The following is a 23,917-nucleotide window of genomic DNA, read 5'->3' as shown; positions in this document are numbered from 1 at the left end:
GCACGCACCAGGGACAGTCATTTACACGAAATTTCAATGTTTCATGATATTTTCAATTGGTTGAATTGAGATTTGCAATTTTCAAGTTGAGTGGTCTAAGAAAAGTAATTCACTGATAATTTCTTTGCTCGTGAATGGTTAAAGATTTCGGGTTTTTTTGTTTATTGTTTAAAGTGCTGGAATCCAAGAGTTGGGTTATTTACACTATCTTCATTGATCATGGTGTGTACGTTATTTTAGTTTAAAATATCAGGATATGTAGTTAGTTTGCACTCTGTACGATTATTACATATTTGTTCTATATACATTAAGTCTTTGGCCTTTAGCTTTGAAGATTGAAGCAAACTTTTTAGTTCGGTTCACCCGCAGCTCCGGGAATTTTCTGGAGTAAATTAGAGTTTTATTTTAAACATCAAAGTGAGGGGATTCTTCTCTTTATGTTTACACTGTGGAGGTGTCAATTTTCACTCCATTCATCAGATGACTCCGGAATTAATACGTCCATTCACACCGAAAACATTGTGAACTTGCAATCACTTGGTCCGTTGTGAACATAAAATGAAAACTACTTCAGCATATTCATCACATATTTATTACATATTTAGTGCCATGCGGCACTAAATATTGCAACTATTGTTTGAAATAGTTGCCGCGAAAAATGTTTCCCCTCACATTCTGTCAAAAATTCGCATGAAGAACCTTTTGCATTCTGCGAATTGCTCCGAAAAATGAACTTTTCCGGAAGCTCTTTCAGAAAAAACCGGAAAGCTGATGCAAAATAATTATTTCCAATTCCGTTTGTATAGAAATTCAATCGGACCACCCACACCAAAAACTCCCAATATTTTTCCTCGTCAAGATAAATTATTTCCCCAAAAAGAAAAGATTTTTCTTATTCCCATTGAATGAGGAGAAGTCATTCATTCAGTTTCATTCAGTCACTCCGCTGGTGAACCTAATCAAACATCTGAGTGACTTGGAAAAAAGGAAGGAGTAAGTGAGAGTGATGTGAGGAGTCATGGGAGAGTAGATAAAATGGTTCTCATTTGGTCGGCGGTGAAAGTGTTCTGAATCCCCTGGAATTTCACAAATCTACCGAGCAATTCCTGCCAATTTGCAAATGTTTAACATTCACTGACAAATTATTGCTTTCTTTGTTGTATATATTTTGCAAAATTTCATATATTTCATGTGTTTTTTTTCTATTATAATACAGTTTTCTTTTTTTTTCTTTTTTATATTTTGCATTTAAAACAAACCGAATACCTTGAAAGTCCTTAACAGGAATAAAAGGCGACCATGATATTTTTTCCCCTGAGAATGTGATCACGAGCGTTTAATCAAATTAAATAATAAAAATAATTTATTGAGAAGGTGCTAGGAATAGTTGAGGCCCAGACTGAATAATGATTCTTTCTGAACCCTTTTATTTTCTACTAAAGAGTTGCGCTCTTTTTCATTTCTCATTTCGTATAGAGCCGGTGAGCGAGTCCTCTTTTTTTGGCGTTTCGCCGGCTTCTCCCCTTTTTTTTATTCCTCCTGGGGCCACCGGGGCGAGAGCGGAGTCAGTTCGAGGTTCGTTCACCTCTCATCTCGTCTAGAGTGCTTCCCAGAGTCGCCGGAGTTCACTCTCTCTCTCTCTCTCTCTCTCCTCCTCTTTCTCTCTCATTCCCTCTCTCGTCCTACGGGGGCAAACCGGGAGACCGGAGCCGCCGTCGCGAGACAATCTATAGACAATTTCTATTCCCCAGAGATCATGGGGGAAGGACTATTTAAACGCTGAGATTCTGAAGCACGAAATTTCGTTTGAAATTCCATGAATTCTACTTCTCCTCCTCTTTCTACCCTTTAATAAGCCTCGACGAGCAGCGGAAGAGATACCGCGGGTCAATTTTTTTTATTCTCTTATTATCTCATATAATTTACTCTCTGCCCCCTCTATAAATGAAAAATACACGAAACGCTAAGACGAAAAATTCTCACGTACATTGCAATCTTCATTAAGGATGTCCAAGTATTTCTTACAGTCTTGGATAAAACACACTTCAGATTCAAGCAATTTTACACAGCCAACTTGGTAATTAAATTGCGTGAGAAATTTTTAAAATATTCATCAATAATAGACGTTATTAAAACTAAATAGCCTCACGAAATATTTCTTTTGGTGACCTTTTTCATTATAAATATAAAAATGAGTGGAAATGAAATTGGATAAATTTTCGGAGACATTTTGTTGACAAAATTCTAAATGTTCAAAAATTTCTTACGATTCGAATTGAATATAATTATTTTTTTTTTGGATATTTATAATGCAACTTTTAAACAATAAAGTCCTTGTAAAATATCCGGAAACTTGAGGTTAAATAAAAGTGAAGGAAGAGCTGTTCATTGCCATTACAAAAGAAGTAAAACTGAGATTAGTTCTTCGGATGGTTATGGTCAAGTGAATTTGACAGCAATTTTGAATGTAAAATTGATATGATGGATGAAAATTTGAAGGGACAGGTGAGAAACGTTTATTGTTAGCTATTAACGATATGGATGAGCTACAAGTTTGTTTTGAAATATTTTGGGCCGTATATTTATGAGGAAACTAAAGTCATTGATCTGATAAGGAGCGAGACTACCACTCAAAAATGAATGAACGTGTTGGCAAAAATAAATTAATTTTTATTGTTGATTCAGTAGCCAAGTGGTACCATAAGATAAACTGAGTTATCTCTGAGTCGAGTCCATCTTCTCCATCTTCTCTAGAATCTGAGATATCTATCAAAAATTAGTCGGTAGTCAAATGTGATTCATCTTTTTTTTTTTAACGGAGAAAAATATTCAATAAAAGTTAGGTATTTTTTCCATAATTTCGGAGTGAAGTGCGATTATAGAAAATTTTACGAAACTGTTACAGAATTTTCCTGAACGTTTCGTAATTTTTATTTGCATCGACAATGAAAAATTCTGATACTGTGATGTAAGATTTTCCACTCGATTCTATGAACTGCGAATTTTATTGAATCTTTCTCTGCGGGCACTTTGCTTGTTCTGAACAAAGAGAAATTTTGATGATAATATCCTCATTTGAGGAAATAATTCAGGTGGAAAAGCATTTAACTGGAGAAAAAAATTGGCCAAACTAATGCGATATCCTTAACCTCTTGAAGTTGCAAAAAAAAAATCATATCTGTGTCAATATCGTCTCGGGAAAGGTGACGTCGCAACTCAGAGCTGTACGTTACGACCAACATAATAGAGATGATGAGCGATGTTTTATGCTGAATGAGGTAATCGATTGGCTCTTGATATCGATTCTCTGCCGAAGATCCATAATTAAAAAATCCATTGCTTACACATCAAACATGGCGGATGTATGGAGATAATCGCTGGTGTCATGATCATAATCGGTCCGGTGATAATCGATAATCGATTAGTGGAGACATGAGGTATTTTCATGAGTAAAAATAAAGGCCTAATAGACATCAACGCCGCAACCCCGTTGGCGCTATAATCAAACATGGCAGAATCATGGAGATAAACGATTATTTCATAGTCATAATCGATCGTTTGATAATCGATAATGAATTAGGGGAAAGTAAATCCGACACAGACATCAGCGCCGCGGTCGCTAATCGAACATGGCAGGTTCATAAAGATGAACGATTATTTCATATTCATAATCGATCATTTGACAATCGATAATTAATTAATAATTGGTGAAAAAGTAACGTCAAAAGAGACATCGTGGCGCTAGTGAATGAAAAAATGCTATCGCTTGAATCACCTTTGAGAGGTATGTTATTCTCACTTGGGTTTTGAAAAAACCCAACGTACCTCATACTGGCGGTTTAGATGCATCCGAAGGTCTCGGTACAACCGGGAGACACCGGTGTTGTTGCTGTAATGCCAACCAGTGGCATTTACCACGCGGCGGAGTCGCGCGTGGGGCCAACCTTTGCCTGTAGGCGAACACTCAACCTCGCCTGCAGGAACGTCGCGAGACTACTCGACCTACGTGAGCGCTCCCACTAGACGTCTTTCGTTTGAACTCTGCTGTCTTCAAGTACTTCTGAAGAAAGAAATGGTCATCCGTCAAAATGAGTGGTTCTGGTGGATTATATAGCTTCATTTCAGAGAATTACTCCATTTAGAGGTGGATGATTGAGTAGGGAAAACTAATGGAGTAGAGACTGTATTTCTTTGGTCTTGACGATTGTGATGGGGAGAACAGCTTCAGGATTGATTTACTGCATTTTCAATTTATTTATTTACTTGCTGGTATGGTGCCCAGGGAGCCGGATAAAGTGAACACTTTTCATTTGTATTTGACGTCCCGCAAGGAGAGAAATATTCAGTGAAAATTGGTGAAACTTTACCGAGAGAAAAATATTATTTTGCCCATCATATTTATTTTGGATGAAAAAATGCCCGAATATTCTAAAAATCGTAAAAACCGAGTGAATTTAGTCCCCAATTCACTCGATTTAAATTCAATTCTCTTTCTTCAGACAAAGTCAATAAAAATATAATAATAAGTGCATAACATTATGGGACAAATTGATAGTAAATTGTGTTAAATTCGCAAAATGTGGAAAAATGGTTACTGACGCCATCGGAAAACCATGTCACCCTTCCAAGGTCGTCAAGTATTCCACATGCACCTAACACTCCTCGAAAACAGGTTGAAGATGTTTAGTATCCCACATTTGGTTTTAGATATCCTTCGAGATGCATCTGCACGCACTAACCCATGCACTCTGTGTCCTTGAAACGATCCCCGACTGTTTCATCGACACAGTTGAATCGTGAATTAGCTAAACGAGCCACAACCCCAGAAATAATCCACTCAGTTATTTAAATTCAATAACTCAGAGTTACGTATCCATTCTAATGTTGGAATATCACTACACTGTTTTTTAATTTATTGAAATTTAAGTGACAATTATATGGTGATTTCCAAGGTTTCAACTTAGCATTTCAGTTTGAGATTTGATTGCTCAATAAACCCAAGATTTATGGTAACAGTTCCATGAAAATGACATTTCCACGGGCTGTAATTATAAAAATTCTAATCAGAATTTCAATTTTTTGATTCAGTGAGAGAATCGAATGTCTTAAACAGAATATTTTCTGAAAAGTTTCACTACAGGAAATTTTCAGCATTAGATGACGCCTTCATTGCAAATTCAATAAAGTTTGTCATTTAAAATTCATGATATTAAACGATAATTAAGGAAAATCTGCAGTTCATGTGAATTATTTCATAAGAATAATAAGATTTGCTGATTAAAAATGGAACGAAATGGAGGTGTTCCCATAATTCTGAAATTTCACAATTCTTTTCCCTTCTATCAAAAACGAAGTGTCGTTCTATACATCAAGATTTGCCAAGTGGCGGATTTTTTTCAAAAGCTCAGTGGCGACGTAGTATACCAACATAAATCACTTTTGACTGGTAACCAATTTTCGGTAAATATCTAGAAATATAAGAGAGATAGTAAAATTTGTATCATCACCTCTTCTAAAAAACTGCCGACACTTTCATTAAATTAAACCCTCCCCCATCCCACAGTCCAATCAACTTCAGCCTAAAAAAAATTCCAATCCGATAAAAATCATTCACCAATCAATACTTCCCAAACACAATCAACAATCTCCCCACCAATGAAACAATTTAAACTCCAAGCAATAATTACCTCCTCCATCATCAACCAGAAACTTCCAATCCCCAGGTATATCTCACTCCGGTGGTGAGTGGCTTGCCTTGACAATTTTTCAAATCACGTGGCCGCGGGAAATGACTTGTTATATAAACTAATGATTATCCCTGAGTACAAATCTCCTGATGCACTTACAACATTGCACACTGTCTAATCCAATGAGCCTGACGGAGGTCAACGTGGCAACGTTCAAAAGCCAGAAGGAGAATGCATCCTTGCTGTCTCACGATGGTAATATTGCACACCCCTCTTATTCAGTAATTTATGGTGCAAGTCGTTTATCCCCCGGCTATCGTCTAACGGCTCTTCTACCATCGATATGACTCGACGTTTATTTTTTCATTCCTCCCTCCCCCCCCCCCCCGCCACATCATTATTTCATGAGTTAAAAATTCTTTCATTCCTCACTGTCGTTAATGGATAAAACGTCAATGATATAGATGTTGGTAAAGGTCATGATGTTGGAATCGAGAAGGAGAAAAACTGAGAAGGGGGAAAAAAACCAAAACCTCTTCCCCATTTCCCCCCTCGCCCTTCAGATGATTGAGAGAGACTATAATGAAAGCGAAAGAGGTTTTAACCCACTAGAAAATGACTAAACGCAATATTTATTCCGTTGTGTCGAAGTGAAACTGTGTCGAAGGTTTAAAGAGCGAGATGAGAAAGATTGAATGGGGGGGGGGGGGAGAGGATGGACGATGGGGGCACAAAAGAGACGGAATGAGATGAAAAAGAAAGAATGGAAAGAGGAGGAAAGCCAAGTTCAGGGGCAACGAGAATGCCGACTTGTTGAGAGAGGTGGAGAGAATGCAGTGTGTGGTTTAAGGAGCAAGGTGTTTGGGGGGAGGGGGGTTGGCTTGTATGTTGGGCCCTAGCTTTGTGTTGGCTTGGGTCAGGTTCCTGCTCTGTTGAACACGGGATATGGCCCCAAACGTACGTCAAAGGACGCTCTATAACGGTCTGGGTGCGTATACCGTCTGGTTTTATTCCCCCTGGCCTCCCTCACGTGCAGGGGCGGGGGGAGGGGGAGATATACCATGAGACCATTCGTTTCGCCCCTCCTGTTGGGTTGAATCTTTTTTTTAAAACAAGTACCAAAAATGTTGGGGTGGGCAGATTTTTGCAGGGAAATAAGCAGTAGGTGGGGTTAGAGAAGTTGGCGATATTGGATAAGGGATTAATTGGTTTGATAACAATACAATTCTGAGGAGTTCATAGGAATTTTGGACGGAGATTCGTGGGGTTGAATGGACAATTGGATAGATTCAATAAATTTTATATGAAGAGGTAGAGAGTGAGAGTGAGGGTTTGGAGAGCATCGCGCAATTTTTTCTATTTTGGTAATAAGCGATTAGTGTCGCGGGTAGATGATATCGTAATCATATTTTGCGATAATTTGTAGGTTAAGTGATAATTTGATCAGTCAACAAAATTTACAGTCGTTTATAATAAATAAATGATAGTGAATTCGATCTCTGGATGAAACAAGAACGTTGTGACGAAGTATAGTTTCCCGGGTGGAAATTCAGGTCAGACACCTTGAGTTAGAATCGGAAATTGATCCGGCCGTAGTGAGGTTTCATCTGATGAAGTCGGTCCTCATCAGAAATTCATCAGGGTTTGAGGCAGTAAATTTTTTCATAAATGATGACAGCAGCACTGAGCAGATCTTGATCAGAGTCTGATGGAGTGGACACGATCTCAGTCTGAGGTCAGGTAGGTCAGGTCTGGTTTGACACGATTCAGATCCGAACCTCAACTGAATTTCCACCCGGGTTTTCGGCTAAACTTGGCCGATAAATTCGAGAGAAAGTGAATACATTTATTAAAATTAATTTTCATCCAAAAAGTTCACGTCAATGGGCTCCATTTTCCCGGTTTCAAATCACTGTTAATTCCCCGAGAGTTCTTTATCGCATTACCGTACAGCAAAGAGTCATAAATACGGGGTATCGAGTTACAGAGCACAGGGTTGTATGGCGCGATACGTTTATCCTCTCTCGAGTTGTAAAAAAAAGAAGGGGAGGAATGAAAAAAAAATACGAAAAATTATTATTCGGCCTCGTACCGAGCGAATCCGTCCCGAAGGCCGTCAGGCCTATCGATAATTGCACGAGGCTATTTATTATACCATGTTACGTGGGGGGATAGATAACGCCGAGAGTCGACTTCTTCCTGAATATTGAAATCACCGTAAATGCATTTGGTGAAAAATAAATGAACGTTGTAGCCATTAAATTCGACAGAATCACTAGTATTCGATTAAAATCAATAAAACTCCGATGAAATGTCACTCCTTTGATGGCGCAATTGGGCCCGATGGTTCGATAAAACTCGTTGAAACGGTGAAAAAAAAAAATTAAATAAAATGAATGAGAGATCAGGTGGAGGTGTCTAGTACCTGCTACTGACACGGTGAAATGTCCCCCCGAGGACGGAACGACGTGAGAGAGCTAGGGCGTGGTTTCCTAGTGAAGTTTTTGCCCGCCTAGAATGCACCAGGCGACCTTCACCAAGATCAGGATACCTCTCGAGCCACTGTGCCGCACCCCACCTCGTACACTCATACATCCAAGTCGGACCTAAACGCTTCCAATAATTTCCAACACCAAATTTATCACTCGTGCAATTTACCAGATGGAGAGAAACTCGAAAAATTACGGAAGTGTTACGTAATCGGGGGCGTTGGCCTTGTTTTTTGGAAGAAATTACTGAATGTTTTGGGGGGGGGGGGGGGGGGGAATGGAGTTTCTGAATAGCTCTTCGCAAATATCTCGAAAACTATCGAACCGATTTCAGTTTTCACCCTTCAAAATATATTTTATTGTATACCTGTAATTTCAAAACTGATTACTAGAAATATTCCTGATCATCACAACTAATTTGCAGTTTAAAATATGAAATTTCTTCTCTATCCAATTTGTTAATTTCCCCCAAGTCTATGATTATCCTCCAAATTGACTGACTTGTCATACCATGTAAACTAAATATTTAAGGACACTCTTGAATTTACGGAATGTTAACGTAGTAACCGACCATAATTTTTGTTTCTCTGAGCAAAATGAAAGCTAATTTTAATATGAAGATTCAAAAAAATCTCAAGCAAATCAGGTGCATTCCATCAAATATTCCCCCATTGATAAAGCCATTCCTTATTTCCAACCCAAAATCGTTATCTATTAGCGAATGAACGTGAACAAATCCACGCCATCGGTGCACCAGAAACACTTTCTTCAGATTTAATTTTCTCTCTCAATGTCCAACGACCAATGTCTTACCTCCATTTTTGTTTAAATTGCAGACGAACAACCAGTATAAACGTCACTGCCAGAGCCTTCACGAACACGTGTCCCCGAGGTTTAATTCTTCGTCAACTGAATGAGAGGAAATTCACCCAGACAAATAGTAGGAAGTGCAAAGTCTTATCACTGCCATGAACATAGCCAGGATGTCAGAGTCTCGCTTCCACGAGTTCCCTTAATGACCGGGGGAATGATGGAATGGAGACACTCGTCATTCTCCAGATCCACACCGACTGCCTTTCATCATTCAACGTGAATCATCCAACCTCGCAGACATGAAAAATGTTAATTATTTTTAAATCGAAATGCAGCTGAGGCAGCTATTATCGAGTACTGAATTATGCGGAGGCAATGTGCCTTCAATGTTCAACCGGGAAAACGATTAGTAGCTGTTATTAACTTATTATCTCTGATCTTGAAGGAAGAAAATTAATTTTTTTTCCTTAATGAGGAGAAGAGAATTTTTTTTCTTCTCCATGGTACAATTGTCTGTTCTCATTTGCTGTTTTCACTGTCAATTATCAGCTGTTGAGTTTGATTGACAGGATATTTTCGAAAAATCAGCTTCAATCTACCCCATAACATAATTGAAATAGAATTCAAACTTTTGTTGAATTACCTACTGTTTATTTGCCTGTAATGTTAATGCACAGTCTCTACAACTGCCCCTTTCAATATTTCCAATGCCTTTATTTTCAAGAGCTACAATCACTACCACCCGAGCTACAAGACTGTTGCTGGAATCGTTGTAACGATTATTTGTGAATTATTTACAATACATTTTTTTTTCATAACTACCCAATGTATCCATGCGCTCACTGGCGCTCAGATTCTTAATTATAATCAATTATTTCTATTGTATCGATATTAACAATTTTCGTTAGTCTCTAGTTATCCTCGAGTTTGTAGTTTTTTTTTCTAATGAGAGAAAAAAATATTGCTTTCAGCGCGGATTTTTATCGATGTGCGCGTGAAAGCGTGGCCTGCAAGAGTGTACGAGTTACCAGAATCAAATTGTCCTGTCTTTTGTTTTCTATTTCACATTTTTTATCGATGATTTTAAATCATTAATTATCACTGACTTGTGCAAAGTTGTATCCATTGTTTGTGGTTATTTCTTTACTGTTCTCTTAAGACCGAAGAAAAGAATATTTCTGCTCCTAGGGAGTCCGATCATTCAGAGATTTTCAATAATTAAACTTTTTCTTCTGTACAAGAAGTGTCAATTACAATCAGTGGCAAAGTGGTAAAAGATGAGTCACTCTTGACTTTTAATCAGTTATCAAGGAGTATCTCAAAATCTAGGGCGGATAATACAATGTTTATTATAAAATGATTGATATTTAATTAGAATAGCTAAACCAATTTGTGGTTGATACACTAATTGGTTTGCAAATAATTAAATGTCGTCACTTATTGGTGAAGTAACTTTATCTGCGGCTTATACTAAATTGTTGAATTTCATTAATTGAATTGTTAAAGAAATTGACTGTTAAATACTCCCGTTGATGTACTCGATTTAATTTCATGCAGATAATGCATTCGATAACGACTAGGTTGCGACTAACTCAGTTCGGCAACTATCTCTATAGTAAACCATGAACACGAAGGGTCCTGAATTTTCATGAATTTCTCATTGATCTCGGTGATCACTCGAGTCAATCAAATAGCTGAGTTTCAAATAAAATTCAAATTTTCTATGGAGCGAATTGAGTACTACAACTAATTTTACTATCAACATTTCTGTAGCTTTTTTAGATTCCGAGATATTGGCTCATAAATAAGTCAATTTATCTCGTTTCAGTACTTTGCCACTGAAATAAACAATTGCTGTCTATATTATTTAGTTTTGAGTTTTCAGAAATTCATTATCCAGAACCCAATCGATTTGAAAAAAGGATAAACTCTCAGCCGAACTATTCTCACTTCTATGAAATTTCAATTCAATATTGAAAACGATCTTTTATTCTTGTGTGATTCCCCCGATAATGAAAAATGTATTATTTGTTCGACTGCGTGATAAATCGAATGATTGAATAAAATTAATGAGTGTCCCTTGTGCGAATGGTAATTATTGACAAATATACATGAAATATATATTTTTTTACCAACTGACATAATCGGCGATAATGAAAGTGGATTTTACCCATTGGCCGTGAGACTCTGTTGTTAGTGATAAAAATTCCAAATTTGATGAGAAAATGTAAAATCCATTGTCACATTACGACCGATCGACGGACTTGAGACGGAGATTATTGTTTTTTTTTCAACAATTTACTTGAGGTTACGTTTGGAATATCGCGCGTTGTTGTGTTTTATTTGCCTTCATGCACTTATTATTATTTAACGGCGTATCTCAACGTTACCCCGACTAAGGCCGACGGTGTAGACTTAAATTATTACCTTTTTCTGCAAAGCGCAGTTGATTGTAGCTGTACGTTTTGCACAATAAAATATCAACTTCGAAGATGAATTTTGTTATTCTCTGTGAAAATGTCCCGCAATCCTTTTTATTCCTCATTAGTTCATAAGGAGGTGGAGGGAGGAATTGTTTACATTCTCGGGCAATGAAATTTTTTTTATTTGTTTTTGTTAGTGCAATCGAATGACTTCAAAGCTTGCGATTGTTATTCAATTTCATTCGCAGTTCGCCATTAACAATTCATTGATCATTTTTTTTGCACTATGCAACAATTCATATATTATAATCAAAATTCGTAAACTACTAAAACAACATTCCGGTACCAAAAATTATCGAGTGGTTCAAATACAAAATAATTTTTCCATAAAAGCAAACAAAAGTTGAAGGGTCCTGCGTATTATTTTTTTTGTTTATGATTTATTTTAAATTTGGAATAAAGCCGACGTGTTGACTTCGAGATGGTAAACTTCCAAAACGAAAGAAGCACATTGTAATTTGCAGTTTTTTTTATTGTTGGCACCTTGATATAGACTGAGCTATCCATATTCTCATTTTTTGGTTTCTTTCAATCTTCATTAAATTACAGTATTTCAATTTTCCTTCTTAAATTTACGATGAATCGCATAAAATATTTGAACAAGTTTTTTATAACTCGAATCATTTCATGTCATGCGGGGTCCGAGAAAAGGGTTTGAGACAGTACGGTTTGTGCCAGTACGATTCAACTAGTTTCAATGTATTGCGAATCGTCGATTGCGGTCGAGTGAAAAAACGCCATCGTATCTTCAAAAAATAGGCTGAAAACCGCTCATAATGAGCCTCAGTGGGGGAAAAACATTGTTGATGAGTGTGAGAATTCAAAATGCGATGAGATAAGTAAAAATTGTTATTTTCGACCAAATATCCAACGAGTCTATTTTCGGTTTCTGCGGATGGGGTTTTTCCACTCGTCCGGTTGGCATCTGCGCCCAAAGTGAAGGCTGGCAAACCTCACAACTGCAAAAACCCCATTCTCAAGCCCTGATAATCTCTTTCCACAGTGATATTTAGGTTTCCGAGCTTGACAACCCCCCAATCTCAATTCCACGGTGAGAATCATTGAGAACTAGTTTATCATCAGTACCATCCCAAGTACATGGAAAATATTTTTGTTTATATGTAAATACACACGCGCCGGATGCTAAATCAGCATAAACAACTTCAACGTTATGTCATCAGTCCATAAAATGACTAATTTAGCCTCTCCATGGACCGTCAAAAAAAAAAATTATACAACCGCTCCAGTCTCAGCTGTATTTAAATTTTTGCGAGTCCATTTAAATATTAAGAGCCCCTAATGATTGCACTGCTATTTAAGTAAACAAGACGATAAAAATAATGAGGAATAATCAAAATAGTCGTAGAGATGGCAATCTCATGGGAAAATCAATAAGATCGATAAATCGTGATGCTGCAACATTGTAATAGCCCGTAATAAGTTGGGAATAACTACTTAAAAATAATTGTTGAGTCTGCAATATCCTCGACAAAAATATTCCATCCGATTTTTCCCTGATCACGCGATAACAATGGCATTATTCGAGCTTGATGATTGCAACGAAGATCCCCGAGAATAAAATATCACCTTGAATAGAGACCAGTGCGTGGATGGGACGCGATCGGCGCGTGGCACGCGCTCTTTTGTTTTTGCAGACCAGCGAGCGTCCTCGGGACTGGGTTACTGGGCCTCTCTTCGTGTTGTCTTTACCTCTTTCTTCCCTTCGTCCTCGGCACACCACTGGAGGAATTCCCCCCCACCCCTCTGGCGATCAGTTCTCTCTCGCTGATGCACGATACGAGGGGGCAGCCAGCATCACTTGTGAGACCCTTTGGTCGGTGCACCAACTTCTGGAACTTCTCCCGGATTATGTATGAGCAGCGGATAATACGAAAATTATGATGAGGTGAGAAAGGTAAAGAGAGAACCGCAGGGCATTAAGGGCATCTCCTTCGAATATTATTCAAACAGAATAATTTTTCAGTGTTGACAAAAATTGACGTTTTAGAGTATCTTGACACTGGAAATTTAGAATTTTGTTGAAAATTGAAGACAGAACGGTCGATTTCGGCTCCATTCTCCGGGAATATATGAACAGAATATTGGAAAATTCTGGTCAATAAAAAAAAAAAAATTAATGTGTTCTAACGCGCGATCTGTAGCATTGATTCAATTCGATAATTTTACTAATTTTATAGGGAAACCTGGAACTTCATGAATTTCCACTCCTAAATCGCATTCAGTGTCACTGTTCTGAAATTTAATGATTATCAATTACATTTGTGGGAAAATTAATTGATTATTAAGAAGAAGTTTTCAACTCCTGCCTTTGGTACGAGGAAACATTCTATTGTTGATGGATTTTTGCTACAGGATTGGTCATGAATTTTTAGTGCAGGTACAGGATCGCCAATAAGTCCCGATTGGTAGAGTAACATTGAACGATGTTTTGTTAATTTTGAAGCTCCGTTGATAAGCTTTGAACAGTCTCGAACTTTAATTTATTATATTGATGAAAATCTTTGTCAAAAGGTCCTGTAGGTCTATCCCTAACTTAACCGACTCCGATCGACCGCTACCGGGTATCTACATATACACCACACACCTACCCCCTCCACTTCCTCTAAATGATTTTTAATCATTTTCTCGAGTAGGGTAGAATGAATTAGAATATTGCCCTTACTTATACGTTAAGAAAATACGCCCATAGCAGCGGGCCCACATTCATATTCTCGCGATTTCACATTATAAAATTGCTGGAATCAAATGGCTCGCGTTGGCAGTGCTGACCCACCCGTATGGGGGCCAGCAATATATGTACGATATTGAAGTATTAACAACAGTAGATTTGAAGGTGTTGAAAAGAACAAAATTAATTTTTTTTCAAATGCGCTAAGAAATAGTTTTGTGAAATGGTTTGCCCGGAAAGTTTAAAAAAAATAAATGAAATTAAAAAAGAGCGTGAAACGAAAATTTGGGTTGATGGACCAAAAAAGTTGAAGGAAAACCAAAATTTTTGGCGTGAATTTTGTGACTTCACTATCCTATCAAAATCCGTAGCATCGAATTAAATTCTCCGTTTTCCAATTCGCATGTAAAACGTTTGTTTTCCTGGAACTCTTTTTTTTTTCATCATTCGAAACTTTTGTCCGTCTCTCAGTTTTATATCTATTTAGTATTCAAAAATGTCGGCGGAGGATTTACAAAATTCGGTATTTATATATCGATACATTCTAACTATTCTAATATCTAATGAATTCATTTATTTTGTTGATCGTTAGGTGAAACATCAGGAATTCCAAAAAAAACTGAAATTTTATAGAAATGTGTTTTGAAGAGGATGAGTCGTCGTCGCTGAACGAATGTTGCTTATAATATTTGATGAATAATTATAAGGATCGCAGTCCCCCTCCACGATTTTCGCTTCTTCATCGAGCGGCAACGATCGACAGATTGTGCATGAATCACATACATTCGAAGGACTTTTTGCATTTTCATTAATTCGAAGGCTGGAGGCCTTCAACCAATCCACGTTTATAATATCTATGAGGATCGGCGTAAGGATGTGTGCGGCCTATTCCTCAACTCGTTGATTGCGGAGGTCAAAGGTCGTCGGGTTAGTATTATAATCTGTGAAGAGAAAAGTTGTAATTTCGAGGTAATCCAAGCGCGATTTAACATACCAATTAGATGACAAATTTCGAGAATGTGCGTTGACTGTTTTCATTTTCGAATCGACATTCATTTTTTCTTTAATTTTTTCGTTTTCTACTCTTGCTTGAAATAAATAAATGATGTAGGAAGCTTATGAAGTGGGATGAAGCCCAAAACCAAAACCAAAACCAAACCAAAACCATTATTATTATTATTATTATTATTATTATTATTATTATTATTATTATTTGGCTTATGACCAAATGATAAGTTAAGTAGTTCGTTATTAAAGAAACATTGTATTATAAATATTTTTATACATCCTTATCATCATTACGAATCTAGAGTTTTCTAATTCGCAAATCAAAGAGTATCTTTATACCATTGTATAACAAAACACTCGATCTTTCTATTCAAATGAGTTGAAAACCAAAGCGGTTCAAGAGAGTTAAGATACTTTGGTTTTTCAGTTTAAGAAATGATGAATTTTTTTGAGATGATTCTAGCTCCCACAATATTAAAGGTTACTATTTTTAAAAAGCGCAATCAGTGAGTCGATGTTTGAGATATTCAACCTTTTGAGTTAACATATTTTATTGGTCTGTCTGTCTCACAAAATATACGACGAATTTGACTTGTGATTTCAAAATAGTCTTTGCATTTTTAGTTTGGTTGCGAAATGCAAAAAAATAAGAAAATAAATAGTTGGTAGTTTATTTCAAACATTCTAAATGTTTCAAAATAATCGATATGTCACAAAATGTCGCGACATATTGGTTATCTATAAACATTTCGTTCCCGAAAGTCTATTTTTGAGGATAATATGGATGTAATAATATTCTTCATTATGAATACTCATTTACAGGATAAAAGTTTATTTTCATTTCCAGGAATATTTCAAAATATTGACATCTTATGTTGTACTATTTACACTGAGAGAAAGATATAATTTGACCAATTAAATATTCTTTTGGGAAGAATTTAAAACGGATATTCTAGTGCAAACTTCGAGCATTTGTTTGTGCAAAACAATTGTCACTGGCAAAGTTATTTTGTCAATGTAATTGTGTATCGGATTCAAATCTAAGTCTGGACTATCCATTTTTTCAGTAAAATTATATTCAGATTAATTCTGGTTCACGTCCCACCTAATCCAAAATCCTATCCAAGAACTTCCTCTAACGTCACAAGATGTGAAACACTATAAATTTCTCGCCCCAGAAATATCTCTTATGATATATTTCTTAATGATCTAATCGTCCGGTGCACTTTTGAAAATATGTGTAAATGTCAACTGCTTTTTCATTACAGACTCTGAGGAAAAAAAATAAATTAAACAAATATTTTCGGCTAGTGACAAAGAAATATTTATTCCAATAGTACCAAAACAATATTTCTCTCAATCAATGCGGATTCGCTTGCTTCGATCTATTGTTATTCATTTCGGAAAGTTTGTGGCTTGAAAATACCAGAAATGCCATTAAAGTGAAAAAAAATTGATTTTTCTTTCCCACTATCCAAAAAAATATTTTTTTGATTCACTCATGTGTTTTGCTCAGTATGCGATCAATTGTCGTGTGATGAGTTGTTTTGTGATCAATGGAGGTGGAAAGCTCTCCATGTACTTGACTTATTTCGTAATTTTTTGCAATCCCTTTTGTTCCTGTGCGCCTACTTTAAGGAAGCCCCTCGCTGCCTGCACGGTAATGCTGTTTTTGTGGAGAAATTTCTCAGCGTTTTTTGATGGCTTTTTTTCCTCCTCGGAGGGGATGGAGGTGTGGGGGCGGGGTTGGTTTACCGCTTGAATTTTTAGTGGTCCCGTTAGGCGGAAGTTGGGAGCATGTTAAAAAAAAAGAGATTGTGCTTTGGGTCAGGTTTGAGGAGCCGCACGCATGCACAAAGAAGGAGACAAACAAAGTGCCAATCATGGAACGCTGCAGGGGTGGTTATAAATACATAAATATGCTTGGCACAAGGTGAGTTGCCGGGAGATGAAGCCAAAGCTGGGAGATATTTGCGTGCAAATTATGTAGAGTAGCCTTGAATATTTTTGGGTGATTTTTAGATGTTTTTCTTTCGGTTTTTCAAGGAAGTTAACCTCTGTCGGAGAGTCAGTTGATTTTCGGGGACTACAGTGAAAAAAAAATTCTAACTTTTAGTAATTCCTAGAATTTAGCATTTGGCATTTGGTAATTAAATAAATAACGAACAATTTAGTGATGAGAAGAATGAGTTGTCTTCTGAACAATTTCAGGAAGCAGCCACTATATGAATAATAACAATAACAATGCAAAACAGGTGGCGAGGTTTAATTTTGAAAATATTATCTCCGAAAATAGTAGCGTCGTTGATTTCACGGACATTTGAGTTCGGAGATCATACTTTCAGAGTAAAAATGTCTCTTATTTTCACTTTTGCATTTATATACCTGCAATAATAATTAACACAATAATAATATAATGTTTGATAATAAGAGATAAGCTGACTTATGTCTGCGTCGCGTTTTTGAGCGATATCTCCCAATCTTTTTGTTACGACTTTTGTTCTAACTCTCAATGCTCCTCATAAAAAAGATTCTAATAAAAAAATTCGCTATCTTGCCTAGATTTCAAAATATTAGTTTAAAAAACTGATTAATAGTTGGAAATGACTTCTCTTGTTTCACGACTTCGCTACTGAATGTCTTATAATATACAGGGATTATATTAGTAATTTTTAAGACTTAAAAAAAATCCAAGAGAATGACGATTGCAGAGAAAAAAAATGTTACTTTAAGCAGCCCTGAATGGAACCCGGGTCTCCCGGTTTCACGACGCGCGCTGATACCGACTGAGCTAGCAGCAAAATTTTATTAATCAAGAAGAAATTTTTTTAATCCCCCCTGTTTTTATAATAAATAACATTGAAGCATTCATGATTCCCTCATCGAAGCAGTGGCTCCAGCGATTTTTGCTCATTCTATTATGTAATTTATGCAGCATTTATGGCCAATTATGAATTCCCTTCGTAATGAACAAAAAGTGATTAAATATTTATCACGAAAAACCCCGTGAATCCGGAACTCAAGGCGAACAATGACGAAGGACTCTTTGAGGTACCGAGGGGGGAGAGGAAGTTACGGTCTACCGATGAATTGAGAGCAGGCATGCAACTTATTATAAAGACACGAGGAGCGCAAAGAGAGGTATATACACCTCTGAGCGAACGAGCGTGACGGCGGTCAAACCTGCCCGCAATATAATGACTTTATGACAGTAAAAAGGAACGCAACCCCCATGGTGACAAAATTGACACGTCAATTGGCACCAATGGGAGCGCTTCCGACCTAAAATTTTTGCCCCCCAGTTCTCAAGGAACAATGAGAAAGGTACATTCATTATCACCATCAGCAGCTGAATATTGGTCTGCTGTCATCATAAATCTATCATTAGGTTCAAAGAACTCCGAGAGGACTAAAATTCTTGAGCAAAACTTGTTTTGCATAATTCACCTGTTGGAAGTGATGGCACTTTTGATATTCCAGTTCTTTTACATAAAAAGGAAGATATTTTCTAGTGAAGTTTCTGTCCCTGTTCAGTGTTCAGGGTATCGATTTGCAGAATAAAAACGAGTATATCATATACATGTACAGATATATTTCACAACATAGAGACATCGACTTGACCCTAGAAACCAGTGAAAAATTCTTGATAACCCTTGATTACTCGGATCGTTACATAGTGGACATTCCCCTTGCGGGGAAGGGGTTAACGGAAAACGGTTCCAACGAGACTTGAAATGTGTTTTCTCCCCAAAATATCGTTGAGGCATATGTCTTCAAGTGGTTCCGTATTCTCTAAAAATTGAATAAAGACGTAGTGAGGAAGCACGAGGAGGTAAGAAGCAGCTTGCTGTACGGGTGCCTAACGGGATTGCACCGCAACCACCCGCCTTATTGCGGGGGTTTGTGGAATAATGAAAAAAAAAAGAATTTCGTGAATAATGGTTCAACCCTTCCGCATACCACCGAGCGAGTCATTTGGAAAGGCAGCACCGGATTCCCGCCCTTCCCAAGGAATTTCACGTTTCTTTTCTCTTCAGTTTTCGCCCTCCGGTCGCTCTGCCGATTTTCAATCGTCATATGCCGTTTTATTCGGAATGAATATTGTCAAGGATCCACCCGGAAGAGAATTGCTCACGCAATAAACCTCTGAGGGGGCAGAGGGAGGGGGCTCTCAAGTGGTTTTACGTTAAGCACCAGGTGCCCGAAAAAATTTTCGCCGGCTGTCACTCCTCGTCTTATTTTTCATTAATTCTACGTTTTGGAGATAATTCTACACGTAATTCAGACAAATTGAGTGCAACTCATTATAGTCAATAACCCGGCAATTACAATATTCAAATCTTTTGTTGAATCAAACCTCCAACGAATTGCGGAAGTTTTGGGTATCACATTCAGTTGCAGAATATACGTTAAACTTCCGTGTTTTACTGCATTGGTTTGTTGATTGACAGGTGATTTCGAGGAAGTTGAAACCTTTATGTATTATTGAAAAGGATAAAAGTCCAGTTAGGACCGTTAAAGATAGTATAAAAGAGTTTTCGTGGTGGCCTGATGGCTAATTGTCAATCAAGCGGCTTTTTAACAGTCAAACGACTCGGGCAGAACCGTTGATAAGGGCTATAGAAATTAACCGTTTCTCAAAACTCGATTGGATAATTAAAATGCGATTAATGAACATGTGGGAGGTATTCAGAAGTAGATACGATGTGCTGATAGATTCACCGCGTGCGGAAGAGACATTCCGTTGGCGAAAACAAAAAAGTACTTGAATCAAGTATATTTAAGCATATATATTATACTTGATTTTAATATACTCGCTTTTTATGTTGCATCAAAATTAAGGAATCAAAGATGAGTATAAGACTTTCAGAGTAGCAAATTTTGAAATTTCAAATTTAATTTCTTTGTACAGAAATTTATCTTTTATGAAATAATATCTTGATCTATCGGAGAAATTCCCAATTGATAGCAATTTCTCTATTATCACTCTATTTTTGATTTTCTTTTAATTGACCATTCAATAATTGAAGAGAAGAGAGCTCTAGTAGATCAATATATGTCGATTTCAGTAACTCCTAGCGACATTAAGTGTCACCCGTCATCCTTCTTTACGGTGATTAATCACCCTGAACATCCCGGTTAATTATAAAGTAAAAATGATTCACTCTACGAAAATGAAGAAGCATTTGAGCGTTCAAGTACATCAGTGAATCAACGATAAAAGAATAAATAACACGTTCAACAGACTATCGGTGGTCTTGAACATAAGGGGTAGCGTCTTAATTTACTGGTGAACACGCGAGCCATTGATGAACTAAAGGGGAGTAATCCGTGCTAGCATTAATCATCCGTGTCTCTCGGCGTCTAGACGTTAACGATTAGCACAAGGACTATCCCAGTCGACGTACTCATTAACAAAATTTTTTTCGCACGATCCTCCTTCATTTGCCAAATATTCAAAAAAATTTTCGATTCGACGCATCTCCAATCTGCGACCTTTGAACGGACCTGGGATCATAAAGAATTTCCTTTTTTATTCGTTTTTTTATTCAAAACTTACTCAAACCTACGGCTTTACGAAGCTGAATAGTGTTGTTACTGGGAAGAAATTAGTAAACATCATAAATATAATAATTTGAAGGTTTTTGACTGAGGATTGTCTCCTTTTTGTTGAGGGGAAAACAGTCGAGTGATTAATTTTCCTCATTAAAAATGGGGAAGTCGCCGTATAATCTGGTAATTAGTGATCAATTTTTATTTCTTCTTACTTAATTATGAATTATTTTTACACGACTTTTAACGGGGTTGAACGTCCGGCTATTGCACCTTTGATGGTTTCGGCATTTTTTATTTATAACTATTCAAGACCGAATTAATTTTGTAAAGCGCCTGGGGTACAATACAAGTTTGTTGGAGAGGAAGTCAGTCTTGTGTCATATAGCTTGGGCCTCATATGGAATATGCGGGCAAGCTTGGCTTGTTCAGTGTGGTCCAAGGGTGAGGCCCAATTTAAGCCCACCAGTGTAAAGTAGGCCTGACCCAAGCTAATCTAAACCAAAGCCTGGCGTCACCCAGGCCTTGGAATTGAATAGCCTGGAAATCAAAATTAACACATTTTTATTTTATATTCCATTTATAACATTATTATAAAAATCTACTATCAAACTAATTAATACACAAGGGACTGGCATCACCATTGGTTGAAGCCAGATCCTTGCTATTAAATGCCAGGCTTGGCAGTTAAGGGTCAATCAAGCTACGTCCTGTTCTCCTGTTGTAAATCTAATATTCACACGCATGTCTGTCAATTTTATTTTTTTTTTGTTAGTGAATGCAAACTGTTGCCAATGTCCTATAATTTTTGTGTGCTGAAATGTACAATTTGAGAAAGTCATTAAAAAATTGGCATTTTCTACACAACGAATGATGGAGACTCTAGATTTCGTCAACTAGTCCACTGATTCTCACATACTGTCACGGAATATTCGATTGATCTACTCTGAATCACCGCTGACCAATGGTATGAGGCAAATGCATCAAAAGTGACCAGCTAATGAAGAGGATCTAATTAACATGTTGCACCGAAATTAGAGTGCCATGGCGCAATGAATCATAATAATAGCAGTTATCGGAGTGTAAAATATTTCGAGATCCTTCCAACTTTTCTCTCCAGGCGGTGTGTGACTTTCTTGGCTTTTTCCAAAGGAAAGTCGGCAACATACGCAGACATTTCTTTCTTTCATCTGCACGCGCACTATTCAGTCTCACTTGTTGACCCCCTGGCTCGTGTCGATTATCGCATCGATGAGGCGAAGCAGATTTATGTTGCGCCTAACGACAGGTCTTCGATATGAATCTGTCCCCGGCTGTTGAAAGGGCGTGCGTTGGGCATTGAGAAAGACGGCATGGGGGAAGACGAGAGGTTAAACATAATGGCGAACAAGAAGAGTGAGGGGGTACATTTGCCTGTTCGAACAATGGGCCACTCGTTCCGCATTCGTTTGCAAGATGAGATGCTCCTGGTAGATATTGTCGCTTAGATTTAAGTCTGATCTGTCGTCCAGGAGGTCATATAGCTTTCAGGGAAATTGCGACATTTCTTTTTCAACGGAGGATTCACTTTTACAAGCCTAAATAAAAAACAGAAATATCTTCGGGGACAATATCCAGTCCACCATCCTCGAGTTCAATACCAGAGAATCCTAGATATCACAAAGCGATAATTTTTACAGACCAAATATTTGATTACCCATTTAAAAAAATCAATGAAATTAAAAAAAATAGGCAGCCGAAAAAATCGAGTTTCCGGTTGTGCAATGGGTCCAGTGCCCCCGGATGCACATTTTCTGAGATTTTTCATCTCGATTTCTAGTTTTTTTTCATTAAAAAACCATAGCCGATCTCCACCCGGTCGACAAAAGGTCTCTCTCCCCCTTCGCCCACTCGATTACTCCCCCAATATCATCTTCCTCATTCCCCGATTTTTCCCGGAGTATTTTTCAACGGGTCCATCATTTAGTTGGAAAGTAAAAAAAATCCGTAGCACAGCTTGCACAGCAGATTGGTTATAGAGGGGGAGGCTAAGCGAAAGAGATGAAAAAGTGAGAGAGAAATGAGAGGGCACATGTGTGTGAGTGCACCTCGGCCGGTTTTTCACGTCGGCCAGTGATCGTTCGTCGTGCGATGCAACAGAGGCAACCCTGAAATACAGGAAGTTACGCATCCTGCACGAGAACGGTCCATACATAGATACATACGTTAACTGTTGGGGCAGTATCGATGAATCTCCGTGAAGAAGACTTGAGCCAAGACATTTAATCGTGGAAATTTTTGCACGACCTTGCTTGGTCATGATCCTTTTTTTCCTCTAATCCAATGTTTTTCACCTGCACAGCGATAACTCTGAATGTGATGAGCTTCCGGGTTTCATTGGTCAGCGAAGCAAAACGTCGACGGGGGTGGTCACAACGAGGGTGGCAATTCATCAAATTTCTCATGAAAGATTATTTATCTGATCACTGCCTGACATGTCAATTTTTCGATGCCGTTTAGGATGCGTAAAAGAATCGTTTTCCGCACGATGTGCGGTAAATTTTCTTCTGCCAAAAATCAACTACTTGACGTTTACTGGATATTGTGAAGAGTAAATGTTGGGAGGGGCCTAAAAGGGCGTGTGAAAAGTGACAGTTTACGCACTGGTAACATAATGAAGCTTTTCATTACGAGTCTAGTAAATGAGACTTTGCTAACTGCGAGAAAAAGAGCGTTCGATGTTTGTGGCATGAAATGAAATTATTAACTTTAATTTAGTTTATTGTTTACTTTAAATAGTTTCCAGACGGAAAGAATTACTAGCCAGTTATTGAATTTTAATGACTATTCATCAACCAACTGGTAATATTCAGTCATGGGGTAGTAGCTCTTTTAATTTTAACTGATATTTGCGGTTCATCAAGTAATTTTCTCCGTGAAGAAACGAAATATTTTATCACGAATGCGTAAAGTGTTTACCGACGAGTAGGTGAACGGTGCTCACTTTCGGTTCTGTCAAGGGTCAAAAATAGGATTCAATTTTTGAAGGCATGATATTTCTTCATGTTCGCATGCATAAATATTTTTCTTAGCCGGATTTTCACACACCAGTATTTTTTATGAAAACTAGAAAATTAGGGGACTGAGAGGACTAAAAAAAGGTTTATAAAGGTTAGCGCGGAGGTAGAAGTGCCAGACACTTGGCTCAGAGATTAG

At 37.5% G+C, this 23,917-nt stretch overlaps 1 long non-coding RNA gene across 2 annotated transcripts; it reads right to left on the bottom strand.

Moving 5' to 3' along the window:
• Positions 1 to 2,150: 2,150 nt before the first annotated feature.
• On the bottom strand, positions 2,151 to 10,147 carry LOC135168902 (uncharacterized). 2 transcript variants are annotated; one of them, XR_010300113.1, is made up of 4 exons: positions 8,990 to 10,147; positions 8,113 to 8,300; positions 3,826 to 4,060; positions 2,151 to 3,496 (listed from the first exon to the last, which is right to left on the bottom strand). It is a non-coding gene; the product is annotated as an uncharacterized LOC135168902 (long non-coding RNA). The 2 variants fall into 2 exon arrangements; XR_010300114.1 differs by lacking the exon at positions 8,113 to 8,300.
• Between the last annotated feature and the right edge of the window lie 13,770 nt (positions 10,148 to 23,917).

This window comes from Diachasmimorpha longicaudata, chromosome 13 (assembly GCF_034640455.1).
Source record: "Diachasmimorpha longicaudata isolate KC_UGA_2023 chromosome 13, iyDiaLong2, whole genome shotgun sequence".
Classification (NCBI taxonomy): domain Eukaryota; kingdom Metazoa; phylum Arthropoda; class Insecta; order Hymenoptera; family Braconidae; genus Diachasmimorpha; species Diachasmimorpha longicaudata.
This window is presented reverse-complemented; position numbering and strand designations above follow the sequence as displayed.